The sequence below is a fragment of the Meriones unguiculatus genome, chromosome 12, assembly GCF_030254825.1.
Source record: "Meriones unguiculatus strain TT.TT164.6M chromosome 12, Bangor_MerUng_6.1, whole genome shotgun sequence".
In the NCBI taxonomy this organism is placed as follows: Eukaryota; Metazoa; Chordata; class Mammalia; order Rodentia; family Muridae; genus Meriones; species Meriones unguiculatus.
In genome coordinates, this window is record NC_083360.1 from 37820915 (window position 1) to 37834603 (window position 13689).

Genomic DNA, 13689 nt, shown 5'->3' on the forward strand with positions numbered 1-13689 from the left:
GATTGCTTACTTCTTTTTATTACTTATTATAATAAGTGATAACCAAGGTTTTATCTGTTTGTTATTTGTGTATGTGTATGTATGTATATGTGTATGTGTATGTATATATGTGTGTATGTGTATATGTATGATTTGTGTTGGGATATGTGTGTGTTTATTTGTTCTCCTAGTTTGTATTCTATTGCTGTGATATAGACCAGGACCAAACACAACTTGGAGGAGGAAAAAGTTATTTGGCTTATGTGTATGGATCACAGTTGATCATTGAAAAAATCAGGTTAAAATCTTAAGGCAGGTCCGTCTAACAGAAGCAGAGGCAATGGAGGAACACTGCTTAGTAAATTGTTCTCCATGGCTTGCTCACCTCCTTTATTACTCAGGACCACTTTTCCAGGGATGGCACTGAAGGGGGCTGGTCCCTCCCACACCAATCATTGATCAAGAAAATTCTTTACAGGCCAATCTGATGGAGGCATTTTCTCAACTGAAACTCTTCTTTCTCAGATAACTCTGTCTTGTGTCAAGCAGGCAAAATAAACAAATTAGAACGCCAAAACCCAACACATTGGTATGCATATGTTCTGCTCCATATGAATACTGTAAACTGGTTAAATCAAATAACTAACCTGTCCATAAACACATATACCACATTGTTGTACTCTGAAAATTTAAGATAACTTTTTTTAACATTTTGTAATTTTTAAATTTTTCTTCACAATTTATTCACTATATATCCTAACTGAAGCCCCCTCCCTCAATTCCTCCCAGCCCCATCCTTCCTCCCTCTTCCCCCTATGTCCTTTCCCTAGTCCACTGAAAGGGGGAGTTCTCCACTATTGCCATCTGCCCAGAGCTTGTTAAGTCTCATCAGGACTGCCTGAATCCTCTTCCTCTGGCCTGGCAAGGCTGCATCACCAGGAGCAAGTGATCAAAGAGCAGTCAACTGAGTTCGCAATAGAGGAAGCCCCTGCTGCCCTCACTCAGAGAGCCACATGGAGACTGAGCTGCCAAAAGGCCACGTCAGAGCAGGGTGTTTAGGTCTTCTCTATGCATGGTCCTTGGTTGGTGCATCAGTCTCTGCAGGATCCCCTGGGCAGAGATCTTTTAGTCTTATTGGTCTCCTTGTGGGGCTCTGTTTTCAATTTCCTTTTTGTTTCTCCTGTTCTCTCTCTCTCTCTCTCTCTCTCTCTCTCTCTCTCTCTCTCTCTCTCTCTCTCTCTCCTCCCCTTCCTTCCTCTTTCCCTTGTTTCTCTTACCTATTCTCTCTATTGAAAAACAGGGGGGTCTCGTGTAGCCCAGGCTGGCTGGGAACTTATAATCCTCTTATTTCAATCTCCTCAGAATGTTCACATTAGACACCATACTTGAATAGTGATTTTCAGGCGAATGTGCAATATTATTAGCTGTTGTCATCGGGCCAAACACTAGATTCACAAACTTAATCATCCTAACTGTAATTTTTACTTATTGATTCCTTGGCTTCCTAGGCTCTCCCTCTAGCCACTATTAATCTGCTCCCTGGTTCTGTGAGTTCAGCTCATTAAGATTTCAGGTGTAAATGACATTAGGCCATATTTCCAATTCTGTTCTAGGCTTACTTTGCTTGGCATCATGTGCTACAGCTTTGTCTGTGTCATTTCTTGTGTCAGTGTCTACATCGGTCTACTAACAAGCTCGCTTTATTCTACACTGTTGATGCATTTTGGAATCAAGGGTCAAGGTGTTTCCATCTTTGTTTTGTTTTGCTCAGTCGTGCTTTTTTTCTTGAGAATCTGTATTTTATATGCAGATTTTTTCTACTTTGTATAAACATTCCATTAAAATTTTAATAAGGTACTTCATGGAATGGGCAGCTCATATTGGATAGTGTAGATGTTTGATACTGCTTTTCACAATACAGAAAAAAAAATCTTACCTTATGCTAGTGTCTCTTGATTGTCTTTCACCAAAAATATGTAGTGTTTGATGTAAAGATTTTTGTGAAATTTAATTTCAATTACAACTATTCTTCCCTTATTTATTTGAATATATGGACTAAGACCTGCAGGGTTGCCTAAATACATAGACTACCAAATCCTACATATACTATTTACTTTATACATACCATATGGGTTTTAATTTTTGTTATTCAAGTAAAATATGAATGGTAGTAAATTAGACAGATTGTAATGGTGTAGTACAATAAAAATGTTAAATGTCACCAGGTGGTGGAGGCACATGCCTTCAATCCCAGCACTTTAGAGGCAGAGGCAGACAAATCATAGAGCTAGGTCCAGGCCAGCCTGGTCTACAGAGTTAGTTCCAGGAGTGCCAGAGCTAAAAAAAAAAAAAAAACAAAAACAAAAACCTGTCTTGAGAAACAAAACAAAACAAAAAACCAAAAAATTAAATATCATATCCGATTCTCTGACCAATATATATATATATATATATATATATATATATATATATATATATATCCTTTTTTTTCTTGAATGGAGATGTTAGTGGAGCAGAATATCTCACTGCAGTTGTAGTCATTCCTCGTATCACCAGTAAGAGGATTTGATGTCTGTGAGATGAAACAGAGATGAATGACAAAGCAGTTATCACATACTGTGGCCATAATTGAGATTTGAAATGAGGCAGTAAAACTAACTTATATTACTTTTCCTTCTTCAATTTTTCATGAAAGAAGATTGATTTTAACCATACATCTTAGCAACTTAAACATTCATTTCTCTTTCCTTATTAAATTGAAGTTTTGCACTTTCTCACATAAAGGAAGCATATTACAGCTGCTTTTGGCATATCTGGAGTTTTAAGCCTCACTAAGCCTGTGTTTTCAGACTATTAGTGGGTAAAATAAGAGTCATTAGAACGTAGGTACTGTGATCCTATAACATGTCATCTGGATGCTGAGATGCTCATAGTTTGCCTAATTAACTAATGGCATATATAGTAAGAACACACTGGCCAAAACCGTAATTCACTTCATTGCTGAGACAAAACTGAATGATAATAACACTCATTATACTACATAACTCAAAAATGTATGAATTATTTATCTCTGAAATGTTAATTTTTTTGGAATTTAGTTGACCATGAGTAGCTGAAATAGTGTTGATTGAGTCTGTGGATAAAGATCAAGAGCTCATTTATTTTAGATTTTTTTGTAAACAAAATTGCTTTGATTATTTTTTTTTCGTTTTATGATTAGCATACCTAGACACTACTAATTTTTATATCTTGCAAAATTTCTATAAATTTACCCAGTTTTAGCTATAGTTTGTGTGCACATGTGTGTCTTTATCTATCTATACGTATAGGTGTGTGTGTGTTGTCTTTTTATTTATAGCATTATGTATCACCTACAAACAGAAATATTTTTATCTTCTTTTGTATTTTGATGCCATTATACTTTAGTTTCCAACTACTTGGAAAAGATATTCAATCTAATACTAAATACAAAGAGTCAGGCTCAGATTAGTAGACCAAAAGGTAGAAGTCACAAAACATTTTAATACGTCAAAAAAAAAAAAAAGCAATGAAAAAAAAAAGAATCAAATTAGTAGCTGACCTGTTATAGGTCTGGTTTAAAGTTTATCTAAATTTAGTTTTCTCATGATGTGTTCTCAGTGTTTGAACTAACAAGCCAAAGGTTCTTGAGAAAGTTAGTGGTATTCATGACTCAAACTCAAATTCATACACAAATGCCTGAGGACTTCTGATGTTTAGTTATACAAGCAATGCATTTGATGCAATTGGATTGAGCCATTTGCATGTCCACTGTCTTATATTTAATGATTATTTTGCAATTTTTCTTTGTGTTAAGATCAATTTATCTTAAAATCTTATTTATCTTGAAGAATACCTGAGGCTTTCTAACCTTGTTTTTCTGTTTAAATATGACCTCTGCAATATAGTTTTTTTCTATTTTGAATAATTCCTCAGTAATCCTGAATTTATAGACCTAGTGAGCCTCTTTTACATATAACATATCATAAAATTGCCCATAGATTAAAGGAACCTATGTTAGAATACAGACCTCCCCTATCATTGGACTGGGGGAGGGGAATAGAAGAGGGAGAGAGGGTGGGATTAGGAGGGGGTGGGGGAAAGGGCTACAGATGGGATACAAAGTGAATAAACTGTAATTAATAAAATAAAAAATGAAAGAAAAAAGAAAAAACAAACAAAAAAGAAAACATTTCAACCGTGCTTAGACTTTTATTTTATTTAAATACTTTCATGTAAGTATGTACTGCATGCTCAGTACATACTTTCCATATCCACCGCCTCCCTTTCTGACCCTCCTACCTCTTCCTTGTCCCTCATTTCCTTAGAAAGTTCTTTCACTTTTGTGTTGTGTGTAAGTAAATGCTTTTAAAAATAGACATAAAATCTAGAAACTATACATTAGAGAAAATATTTACTTTTCTGTGACTGGTTTAATTTGCTTAATACGAATATGTGTGGTTACATTAAAAGTATTAACTTAGTCAATAGTTCGTTTGTTATTTCATTTATTATATTAATATTAACTATTAACTTTGTTCTTCTTTATGGCTATAAAATGTGCTATTGTGTAGATATGGCACATCCCCTTCCATTCCTCTGCTCTAGGCTTCCAGGGTTGGTTACATGAATTAGATAATGTACACAGTACAGCCGTGAACACTGATGTTTGACATCTCTGAGATATGCTTATGTGTAGCACTTTGCGTAAATATGCAGGAGGTTTTGGTGGGTCACATGATAGATCTATTCTTATACAGTTAAGGAAACTCCATCCTGACTTTTGACAGTGGGTGACCTAGTTTATATTCCTATCAGCAGTAGGTAGGTATTTTTTCCTGTCCACACTCACAAAGATTTGTTTTTATTTCTTTTTGTAATGACCACCATTCTGGCGAGGGTGGACAAAATCCATATTTAAATATATATTTAAACTTGCATTTATTTGATGACTAATAATGTCAAAAAGTTTTTCTTATGTCTATTGGCCATTTGTATAATTCTTTGGGTACTGTTTATTCATGTCATTAGCCCATTGACTGGGTATGCTGTTCCTTGCTTAGGTTTTTGAGTTCTTCTTACAATCTAGATCATCTTCTGTCATATGCACAGCTAGCAAATATTTTTTCATTCCATAGTCTCTCAAAAAATATATATATACACATACATACACATATATGTATGTATACCAATATACCAATTCCTGAGCAGCACACAAGTAGACCAGCTTTATCAGTTATCAGAAAAATGCAAACCCAAAACACAACCCACATTTCAAACCCACTGACATGATAGATTAAAGAAAGTCAAGAGGAGATAGTTTGTGTGAATAGAAAATTCCTTAGGTATTAATAATGAGACTCTAAAGAGGTATAACTTATGGAATAGTATCTTGCAGTACCTCAAATAAATCAACACAAAGTTACTAGCAAAAGCATGTGTCATTCATAGTTCTCACTAGAATATATAATAACATTACTCCTAAGAGCCAAAGGCAAAAAATAAGCCAAAGGCAGAACATATCTACATCAACTGATACATGAATAAAGTGTGGTATATTGTTATATAATATTGTATTTATTCAATTCTATAAAGGAATGAAGTACTAATGCATTGTAAAATTTATAGAAATAATTATAAGCATTGTGCTAAGTAAATAATTGAATTATCAAACTATGTATTTCATTTATGTAAAATTACCAAAATATCTAAATAAAAAGTATCATCTATAACTTAATATAATGGGTGAGTATGGTGGTGAAAATGAGAGGTCTGAAGTTTTTTTTCTGGGGGGGTTTAAGGCTATAAAATAATTTAAAATAATATTGGTGGTGATAACTGCCCTTAACTATACATATATAAATGACCACTGAATTATTCTTTGCAATTGTTTAACTATACATCTCAGTAAAGCTGTTACCAAGATAAACACATCAGAAAGGCCTGCCATAGGGACAAACCCTTTTAATCACTGTACTCAGGAGGCAGAAGTAGGCAAATCTCTGTGAGTTCCAGGCCAATCTGGTCTATATTTCCTAAACAGCCAGGGTTACATAGAAAGACCCAGTCTTAAAAAAAAAATAGCTAGAGAATCTATGTTAATGTCAGATAAATATTTCTGAATAAGTAAATTATCACATCAAACATGACAGCTTGACATTTGTATAACCTATTCAGCATTTACTAACAGAGTGTACTTTCTACTGAGGTTCACATAGCACATGTGCCAGAGAAACTATGTGCTGGTGCTCCTTAATTAACTAAAAATAGAAATAACATAGAACCCGTCAGACTAATGTACGACTTATCAGACAACGATGACATTAAAACAGCGATTCAAAACAGAAAAATGTTGAAAATCTTAAAATATATGGATATTAAACAACATAGTGAAAACATTTGAGGCTAAATGAAAATACAAATCATGAAAACAAGTACAATGCAGCAAGACCACTACTTAGATGAGTCTTTTAGCAGTTAATACATAAAAATAAAGCAAATGTACAGTTAATTAGCTAAGTTTCTATCTTAGGAGAAAACACTAATGTAAACCTGTAAAGATAAAAAAGTTAATCCAAATTGAAAATAAAAAAAATCAAGAGAAAAAAAACCAGTAAAATGACAACAGTGCATGAACCTGGAGTTAGAATAATGAATTAAAATAGAAGATATACATAATCACTAAAAGAACTAGAGAAGTCAACACTTCAGATCTCATAGTTTCAAAAAAAAAAAAAACGGCAACAATGGCCATTATGAGTCAACTGTTGCTCAGGTATTAGATAATTTAAGTGACACTAATGAATCCTTTGAAATTCACAAGCAATCAAAACTCACACAAGTGTAGTTAGATCATCCGAACAGGCTTCTAGCCAGTAAAAATATTGATAAAAATTAATTAGTTAGTCATTAACAACTTTGCAGAAAACAAACAAACAAACAAAATTAGTCTTAAAGGTATTGTTTTCTTGTAAATATACTGGACAAGCAAGAACAAAGTAAACGAATTCCCTAAAGTTAGTTCCAAAAGATAGAAGTCATGGGACCATAGGTCAGCCAGGATTACCCTAATACCAAAACCAGATGAAGGTATCACAAGAAAAACAACAACAAAACAAAACAAAACCCTACAAACTTATGAAGCTCATAAATATCAGTGAAAATAAATGCAGAACAAAATTTAATGAGACTCATCCATCAATGTAAAAATCAAATCAGAAGCCATATACCAATAATATTTATTCCAGCCTGCAAAACTCTCTTAAGACTAAAAGAGTTCCTCCCCCCTCCACAGACTAAAGAATTCGAACGGATCCTAAAAATTGATGCAGAAAATGTATTCGACAGAGACACAAACTATCATGATTGAAAACTTCAAGCAGACAAGTACAGAGGAAAAGAGTCTCAATTTGATGAATGCCATAGGCAAAGGCAACTGCTAGCTTCAGCCTTGATTGGAACAGTTTTGGGAAGAAGAAGGTGGACACACCCTTGCCTAGCGTGAGTGAGAATTGCATTCAGTCTTAGTAACCACAGCCCCAAGGGAACAAAAATCCTATTGTACCTATGTAGGTTATACATACCTGGAACATGACAGACTGTATTCACTTAATGCATATTATTTTATTTCCCTTAAATGTACACCAATCCTTTTTAAGAAACATCATTTCAGTAAGCAGTGAAATGATTTCCTCTAACTGTCTAAAATACTTCTGTTGCCTCCTACTGGAATGAGACAGCATAGGGAAAATGTTTGTGGAAATAATAATAAGCCAAGACCTCGATATGGATAAAGAAACAAGAGACTGAGAAAGAAAGGAAAACTCACCTGTTTTTGAGACAGAAAGATGTATGTATGTATGTATGTATGTTTGTATGTATGTATGTAAGTATTCCACAGGAGAACCAGCAGAGCCAACGCCTTTGCTTGTGCCAGTGTGAAGTTTCTGGTGGAGGCACATGCAAGGATCCAAGGCCAAGTGTTTGCAGTGCTGAAATCTTCCTGACCAACCATTACTTTATAATCCAACATGAAACTATCAGGGAGTTGGCACTGTGCTAACAGACAGTGTAGATTTGAAGAATCAAACCACAGCTACTCAGTGTGGTAGTTTAAATGAGAGTATCCTCCATAGTTTCATATATTTAAATGCTTAGTGAGTGGGATTGACCCTATTTGAAAGGATTAGGAAATGTATTCTTGTTGAAGGAAGTGTGTCACTGAATGGATTTTGGGGTTTCAGAAGCCCACGCCAGGCCCAGGAGCTTGCTCTCTCTCTCTGTTGCTTACAGATCTGGATTTACAACTCTCAGCTACTTTTCCAGCACCATGCCTGCCTCCATGCTGCCATGCTTCCCACCATGATGACAATGGACTAATCCTCTGAGACTGTAAGCCAGCCCAATTAAATGCTTTATTTTATAAAAGTTGCTGTCATGGCATCTCTTTAGAGCAAGAGAACACTAAGACAATTATAAACAACATAAGATTAGCCATGAGTTTAATACAATTTTGTTTTGATTGTACAAGTTCAAGCAATTGATTTCCAAGATGGTGTTTTCACAAAATTGGAAAAATCTGTATTTTCTAATTCTTTTTTAATTAGATCTATCATTTCATTGACCTTTTAACTCCAAACAATCAATCATGTTTTATTGGGATGGTGGTCAGGTGGGCAGGGACACAGTATGGTGGTAGGAAGAGAGCGGTCAGGATTTCTGGGCTGTTTAGACTGATATGTGTGGGCTGACAGATCAGCTCTGGTATATGGGGCTTCTTCTTTGTGGTTTGAATATTGAGCAATGAAAACATCTTAAGATCAGCCAGGACTTTAAGAGGTGTGATTATCTGTTTGTTCATAAAACAAGTACTTAAACAAACACAGCACTTGACTTAAAGGTAGACTCTTGAGCCCAGGACTGTATCATGGAAGGACTTTGTATACTGGAATTAGGAAAGTGAAAGAAGAAAACAAGAGGGTTTTGTTGTTTTTGTTCTTGTTTGTTTTACTAACTTGGGGAAATCTATTCATACCAGAAGGCTCCTATTTTCTCAATTTGAAAACACTGGTATGATAAATTTGAGTCCAAAAATCACAAATACCCTGAGCGTTTTTTTTTGTTTTACTTTGTGAGAGATGCAATTAGCAATGGTATTTAATCATCAGAACAAGTCAAATTAGCTCAGCAAAATCACTGACCTAAATATGAGACAAAGTCCATCGCTATCCCAGAAGCAGAAAGGCACACATGGTATATACTCACTTATAAGTATATATGAGACATATAACATAGGATAAGCATACTAAAATCTGTACACCTAAAGAAGTTAAGCAAGAAGGAACAGAGGATGGATATTAGAAGAGAGAGAAAACAGGGAACAGGACAGGAGCCTACCATAGAGGGTCTCTGAAAGACTCTACCCAGCAGGGTATCAAAACAGATGCAGAGACTCATAGCTAAACCTTGGGCAGAGTGCAGGGAATCTTATGAAAGAAGGGGGAGATAGAAAGAACTGGAGGGAACAGGAGCTCCACAAGGAGAGCAACATACTCAAAAAATCTGTGCAAAGGGGTCTTTTCTGAGACTGATATGCCAACCCAGGACCATGCATGGAGATAACCTAGAATCCCTGCACAGATGTAGCCCATGACAGCTTAGTCTCCAAGTGGGTTCCCTAGTAATGGGAACAAGGAATATCTATGACATGAACTCAGTGGCTAGCTCTTTGATCACCTCTCCCTGAGGTGGGTGCAGCCTTACCAGGCCACAGAGGAAGACAATGCAGCCAGTCCTGATGAGACCTGATAGGCCTGGGTCAGAGGGAAAGGGAGAAGGACCTCCCCTATCAGTGGGCTGGGGGAAGGGCATGGGAGGAGATGAGGGAGGGGATGATGGAGTGAGCTACAGCTGGATACAAAGTGAATAAACTGTAATTAATAAAAAAATAAAAAAGAGACAAAGGCATAAAAGGAGTGGAGAAAAACATAGTGGTACTTCTTCAACACCTTGGGCTCTTTAAAGGCTTTTCAGATTCAACAACAAACCCAAAAGCAATCAAAATAGAAAAATAAATTAATTAAACTTCATAAAAATTAAAACTTTTGTGAATGAAGAGATGTGATCAAGACACTAAAAAGAAAGCCTAAACAATGGAGGAAATACAAATCAAAATTCATCTAACGATTTTAAATATGTAAAGAATTCTAAGAATTACTACAATTCCATGACAAAAGGATGTTTCATAGTTGTAAAGTGACAGTGAAAAGTTGCTTCTCCCACAGAAGACTGAAATGGCAGCAAGCATGCATAGTGAGTAAAGAAAACGCAACAAGAAAATCACAGGAATTAACAAGGGTTGCAAAGGACACCAACACGCTGCTGGAGAGGTCAAATGGAACAGCAGCTATAGAAATGTTCAGTGCTTTCTGTAAAGGTTAAATATAAGATTACTTCATTCACTGCACTTCCAACCCACGAAATAAAAGCATCCTGAATTTTTGTCTTTACAAAAACGTGTCTGTAATTCACAGCAGCATCCCTCTTTCTTTTTAAGTGAAACAACCCATATAGACAAACCCCAGTACTCAAGTTAAATGGAGCAGCATGCAGCCACGTAGAGAAAAGAAATACTGATACACAGTAGAGGTTGGATGAACACTGAAATCTCACCAGGTGAGAAGATTCAGCACATTTTTTCACATCGCATAAAGACAGTGAGACTAGTGGTTGGCAGGCAGGACTGGGAACGGGGCTTGGGGAGGGGGGAGATTAGCAGTAGTTACTTGTTTGCCAAGGACAGTAGCTTCCTGGAACTGTTCAAACTGAAGATCAAGAAGAAGCAGTGGCAGCGGCAGGAGGAGCCATCCCTGGACTGGCAGCTACCCTACCCACCAGCCTGTGCTACAGCGGCCCCAGGAAAAGCGAGGGAGGGCAGCCCTGGCCGCATGCTCAGCTTCATGGGCAAGCGCAGAGACGGGAACAAACTAGCCCTCAAGACAGGAACAGTAGCCAAGAAGCACAAGAGTATGAGGTGTTAACAAGTAAAGGTGACGCATGGGCCAAGTACATGGCAGAAGTGAAAACGCACAAAGCCCACCAGTGCGGTGAGGATGGTAAAACTCGGCCCCTGGTGAAATTCCCCAGTCCCGGGCGCTCACTCCCTACGACTCTGAGATGTATGTAACTGTTTAAGGCTGAATGGCAGCGCCCTTCGCAGAGATTGCTACACAGGAGAAAACCAAGGCGCTTCCAGTGGCCGCAGATGGTCCTCCAGGACGCTTTTTACACCTTGAGCACTTGCCTCCTAGATCAGTGGTTTACTCTTCTCTCTCTTCACATCACATTGCTTTCTCTGGCTCTGTCTGACTCCTCTGGATGTCTCTCTCCTTTTAACAGACATTTCTGAGTGGTAAAGAACCTGACTTAGTGCTGGAAAAAAAAAAAAGTCGTTACTTAAGGAAATAGCGTATTCCTGAGACATAACGAAAAGAGGTGGTGATTCATCATTCCTGCTTACCTGTGCTTATATAAAGGTTAATTGTGATTTTACTTCAACAGTAATTGTATTTACTGTAGTTTTTTGAAAAGGAAAAAAAATGTAGTTATACCGATAGAAGTGGAAATATTATTTGTTAAAGATCAACATACGTGCTTGAATGAATATTCAGCAAGGCAGATACAGAGAGATAAGGAGGAAGCCTGACGTATCAATAGTCTCTGAAATCTTGCAGCTGGCCGCACACTCGTGCACAAAGGCTATTCCTCGCTGAAGACCAGCACAAGTAGTGGCTGTCTCTACAGCCCGTAGGACCAAGAGCTTCACTAAGGATTCTGTAACTGTGAGAAGGAACCCTTATGGGATAGGCTCTTACAAGGAAATCCCTCAGCATTGGTAGCATAAAGAGCTGGCTCTGAATAGCCGGCAATTCCGTAGAGCTGCGTCAGGATGATCACAGCCACACACTGAGGTGCCTTTGGTAAATGCAGCAGCAGCAGGCTCAGCAATTCGGGCAGGGGTTTGGTATTGGAAACAGAAATAGGTGGGGTCTGTTCCAGGTTTCATTCATAAACATCTACCCCTGCAGTACCTAGTAGGACAGCACAAGATCGAATACCATACCATGATGATTACATCACAACAGTGCTCTTTCAGGGAGCACCAGAGAAAAAAGACACTGTGCAACCAGCAGTGTGCTTACAACAAAAGGCAACATGGTTGGGCTTCCGAGTCTCTGTCATTAACACCAAGGCCATCAGCTTCCCATCAAGCAGTCCACAGACAGATGTGTTAGTTATTATTAAAAGAAACATGAGGCTGGGGTCAACCAATCTTCTATGCCAGAAGTTTATTAAGTGGGTATGGAGGGGGTGGGAGAACAAGACATGATGGGGAGAGAGAAAGAAAGGGGAATGGGGCAACGAAAGAGAGAGAGAGAGAGAGAGAGAGAGAGAGAGAGAGAGAGAGAGTAAGAGAGTGAAAGAGAAAGAGTAAGAGAGAGAGAGAGAGAGACCACGTGTCAGGGTTGGCCCTTTAAGGGGCAAGGTAACCACGCCTTCCAGGTGTGGCCACTTGGCTGGCGACACATGATGACATCATAAGTTGCTGGGTAACCCAGGAGTAGTTTGTTTTCTGAAATACTAACAAGAAGCCCTACTTGTGGAGGAGGAATTAGGTGTTTCTCCAGCCTCTGGAATTTACACTACCCAACACCACCTCACAGTGTTCTCTGCAATTAGACACCATAATTTCCAAGGGGGATGCTGTTTTAGGGTCTCTGAATCTCAGTGTGCTGAGATGGAGATGCTTTTTCCTCCCTGTAGATTTCCACTAATGAAGAATGAGACCAATTGCTATTTGTTACTTAATAAAAGCCTGTCAAAGCATGTACTGGCCCCTGTGGATCCTTCTAGTCTCCATCTGGTACCCTGCTGCCAATGAAGACTCTAGAGCCACTACCTGCTAAGAAGTGTCTTTTCATTTTCAGAGCTGGAGGTCATTTTTTCTGTATTTTAACTTATATACAAGTTACCTACCATCGTATTTTAAAAATTCTACCTGAACGGCAGAAGTCTGTAAGCACTAAAGGTGTGTTTTACTTAGCAGCCATCTGGTAGGCTAGATAACACCAAAGATGACATTGGTGAGTGGATGAGTGAATGAGAGTAAATGAAGAAGTGAACTAGTGACGAGTTACTGCACCATCTTGTTTTCAGGAGTGAAAATTATGAGACTTGACCTGGTTGGAATTCTGCAGAGTCAGGACAGAGGCATTGTGTTCTAATGGCAACCTCTCCGCTTTGGCCTCTGCTTTGGGACTCACCCATCTTCACAGATCTCTGCTACTTTGATTGCTCTTCCAGAAGGCACAATGGGAAGACTAAGTTAACATGTGATGCATGTCTAGTGGACATGCTCCTTTTTAGTTTTTCAGGGTTTGCTCCTGTCAATGCTCACGCTGGCTCCACACTGTCAAAAGACAATGAGGTACCACCACTATATGTTAGTGCTTTTATTAAAGTCACCAAGGCACAAGGGAGATCTTGCTTGTTAAGAACCTATGGCTCTTTCTGCACCTAGATTCCTCAAGTGGCTGGCATGGCTTCAGAAGTCTTGCTTTCCTTTCCTCAGTTCCTGTCAGTGCCCTTGTGTTATGCTTCAAGACCCATGGGTCACCTGCTAGCCATCAGCAG

At 38.0% G+C, this 13689-nt stretch overlaps 1 pseudogene; it reads left to right on the forward strand.

Annotated features, from left to right (window-relative positions):
* The first annotated feature begins 10649 nt into the window (after window positions 1–10649).
* On the forward strand, window positions 10650–11182 carry LOC110563296 (telomerase RNA component interacting RNase-like; annotated as a pseudogene).
* The last annotated feature ends 2507 nt before the right edge of the window (window positions 11183–13689 follow it).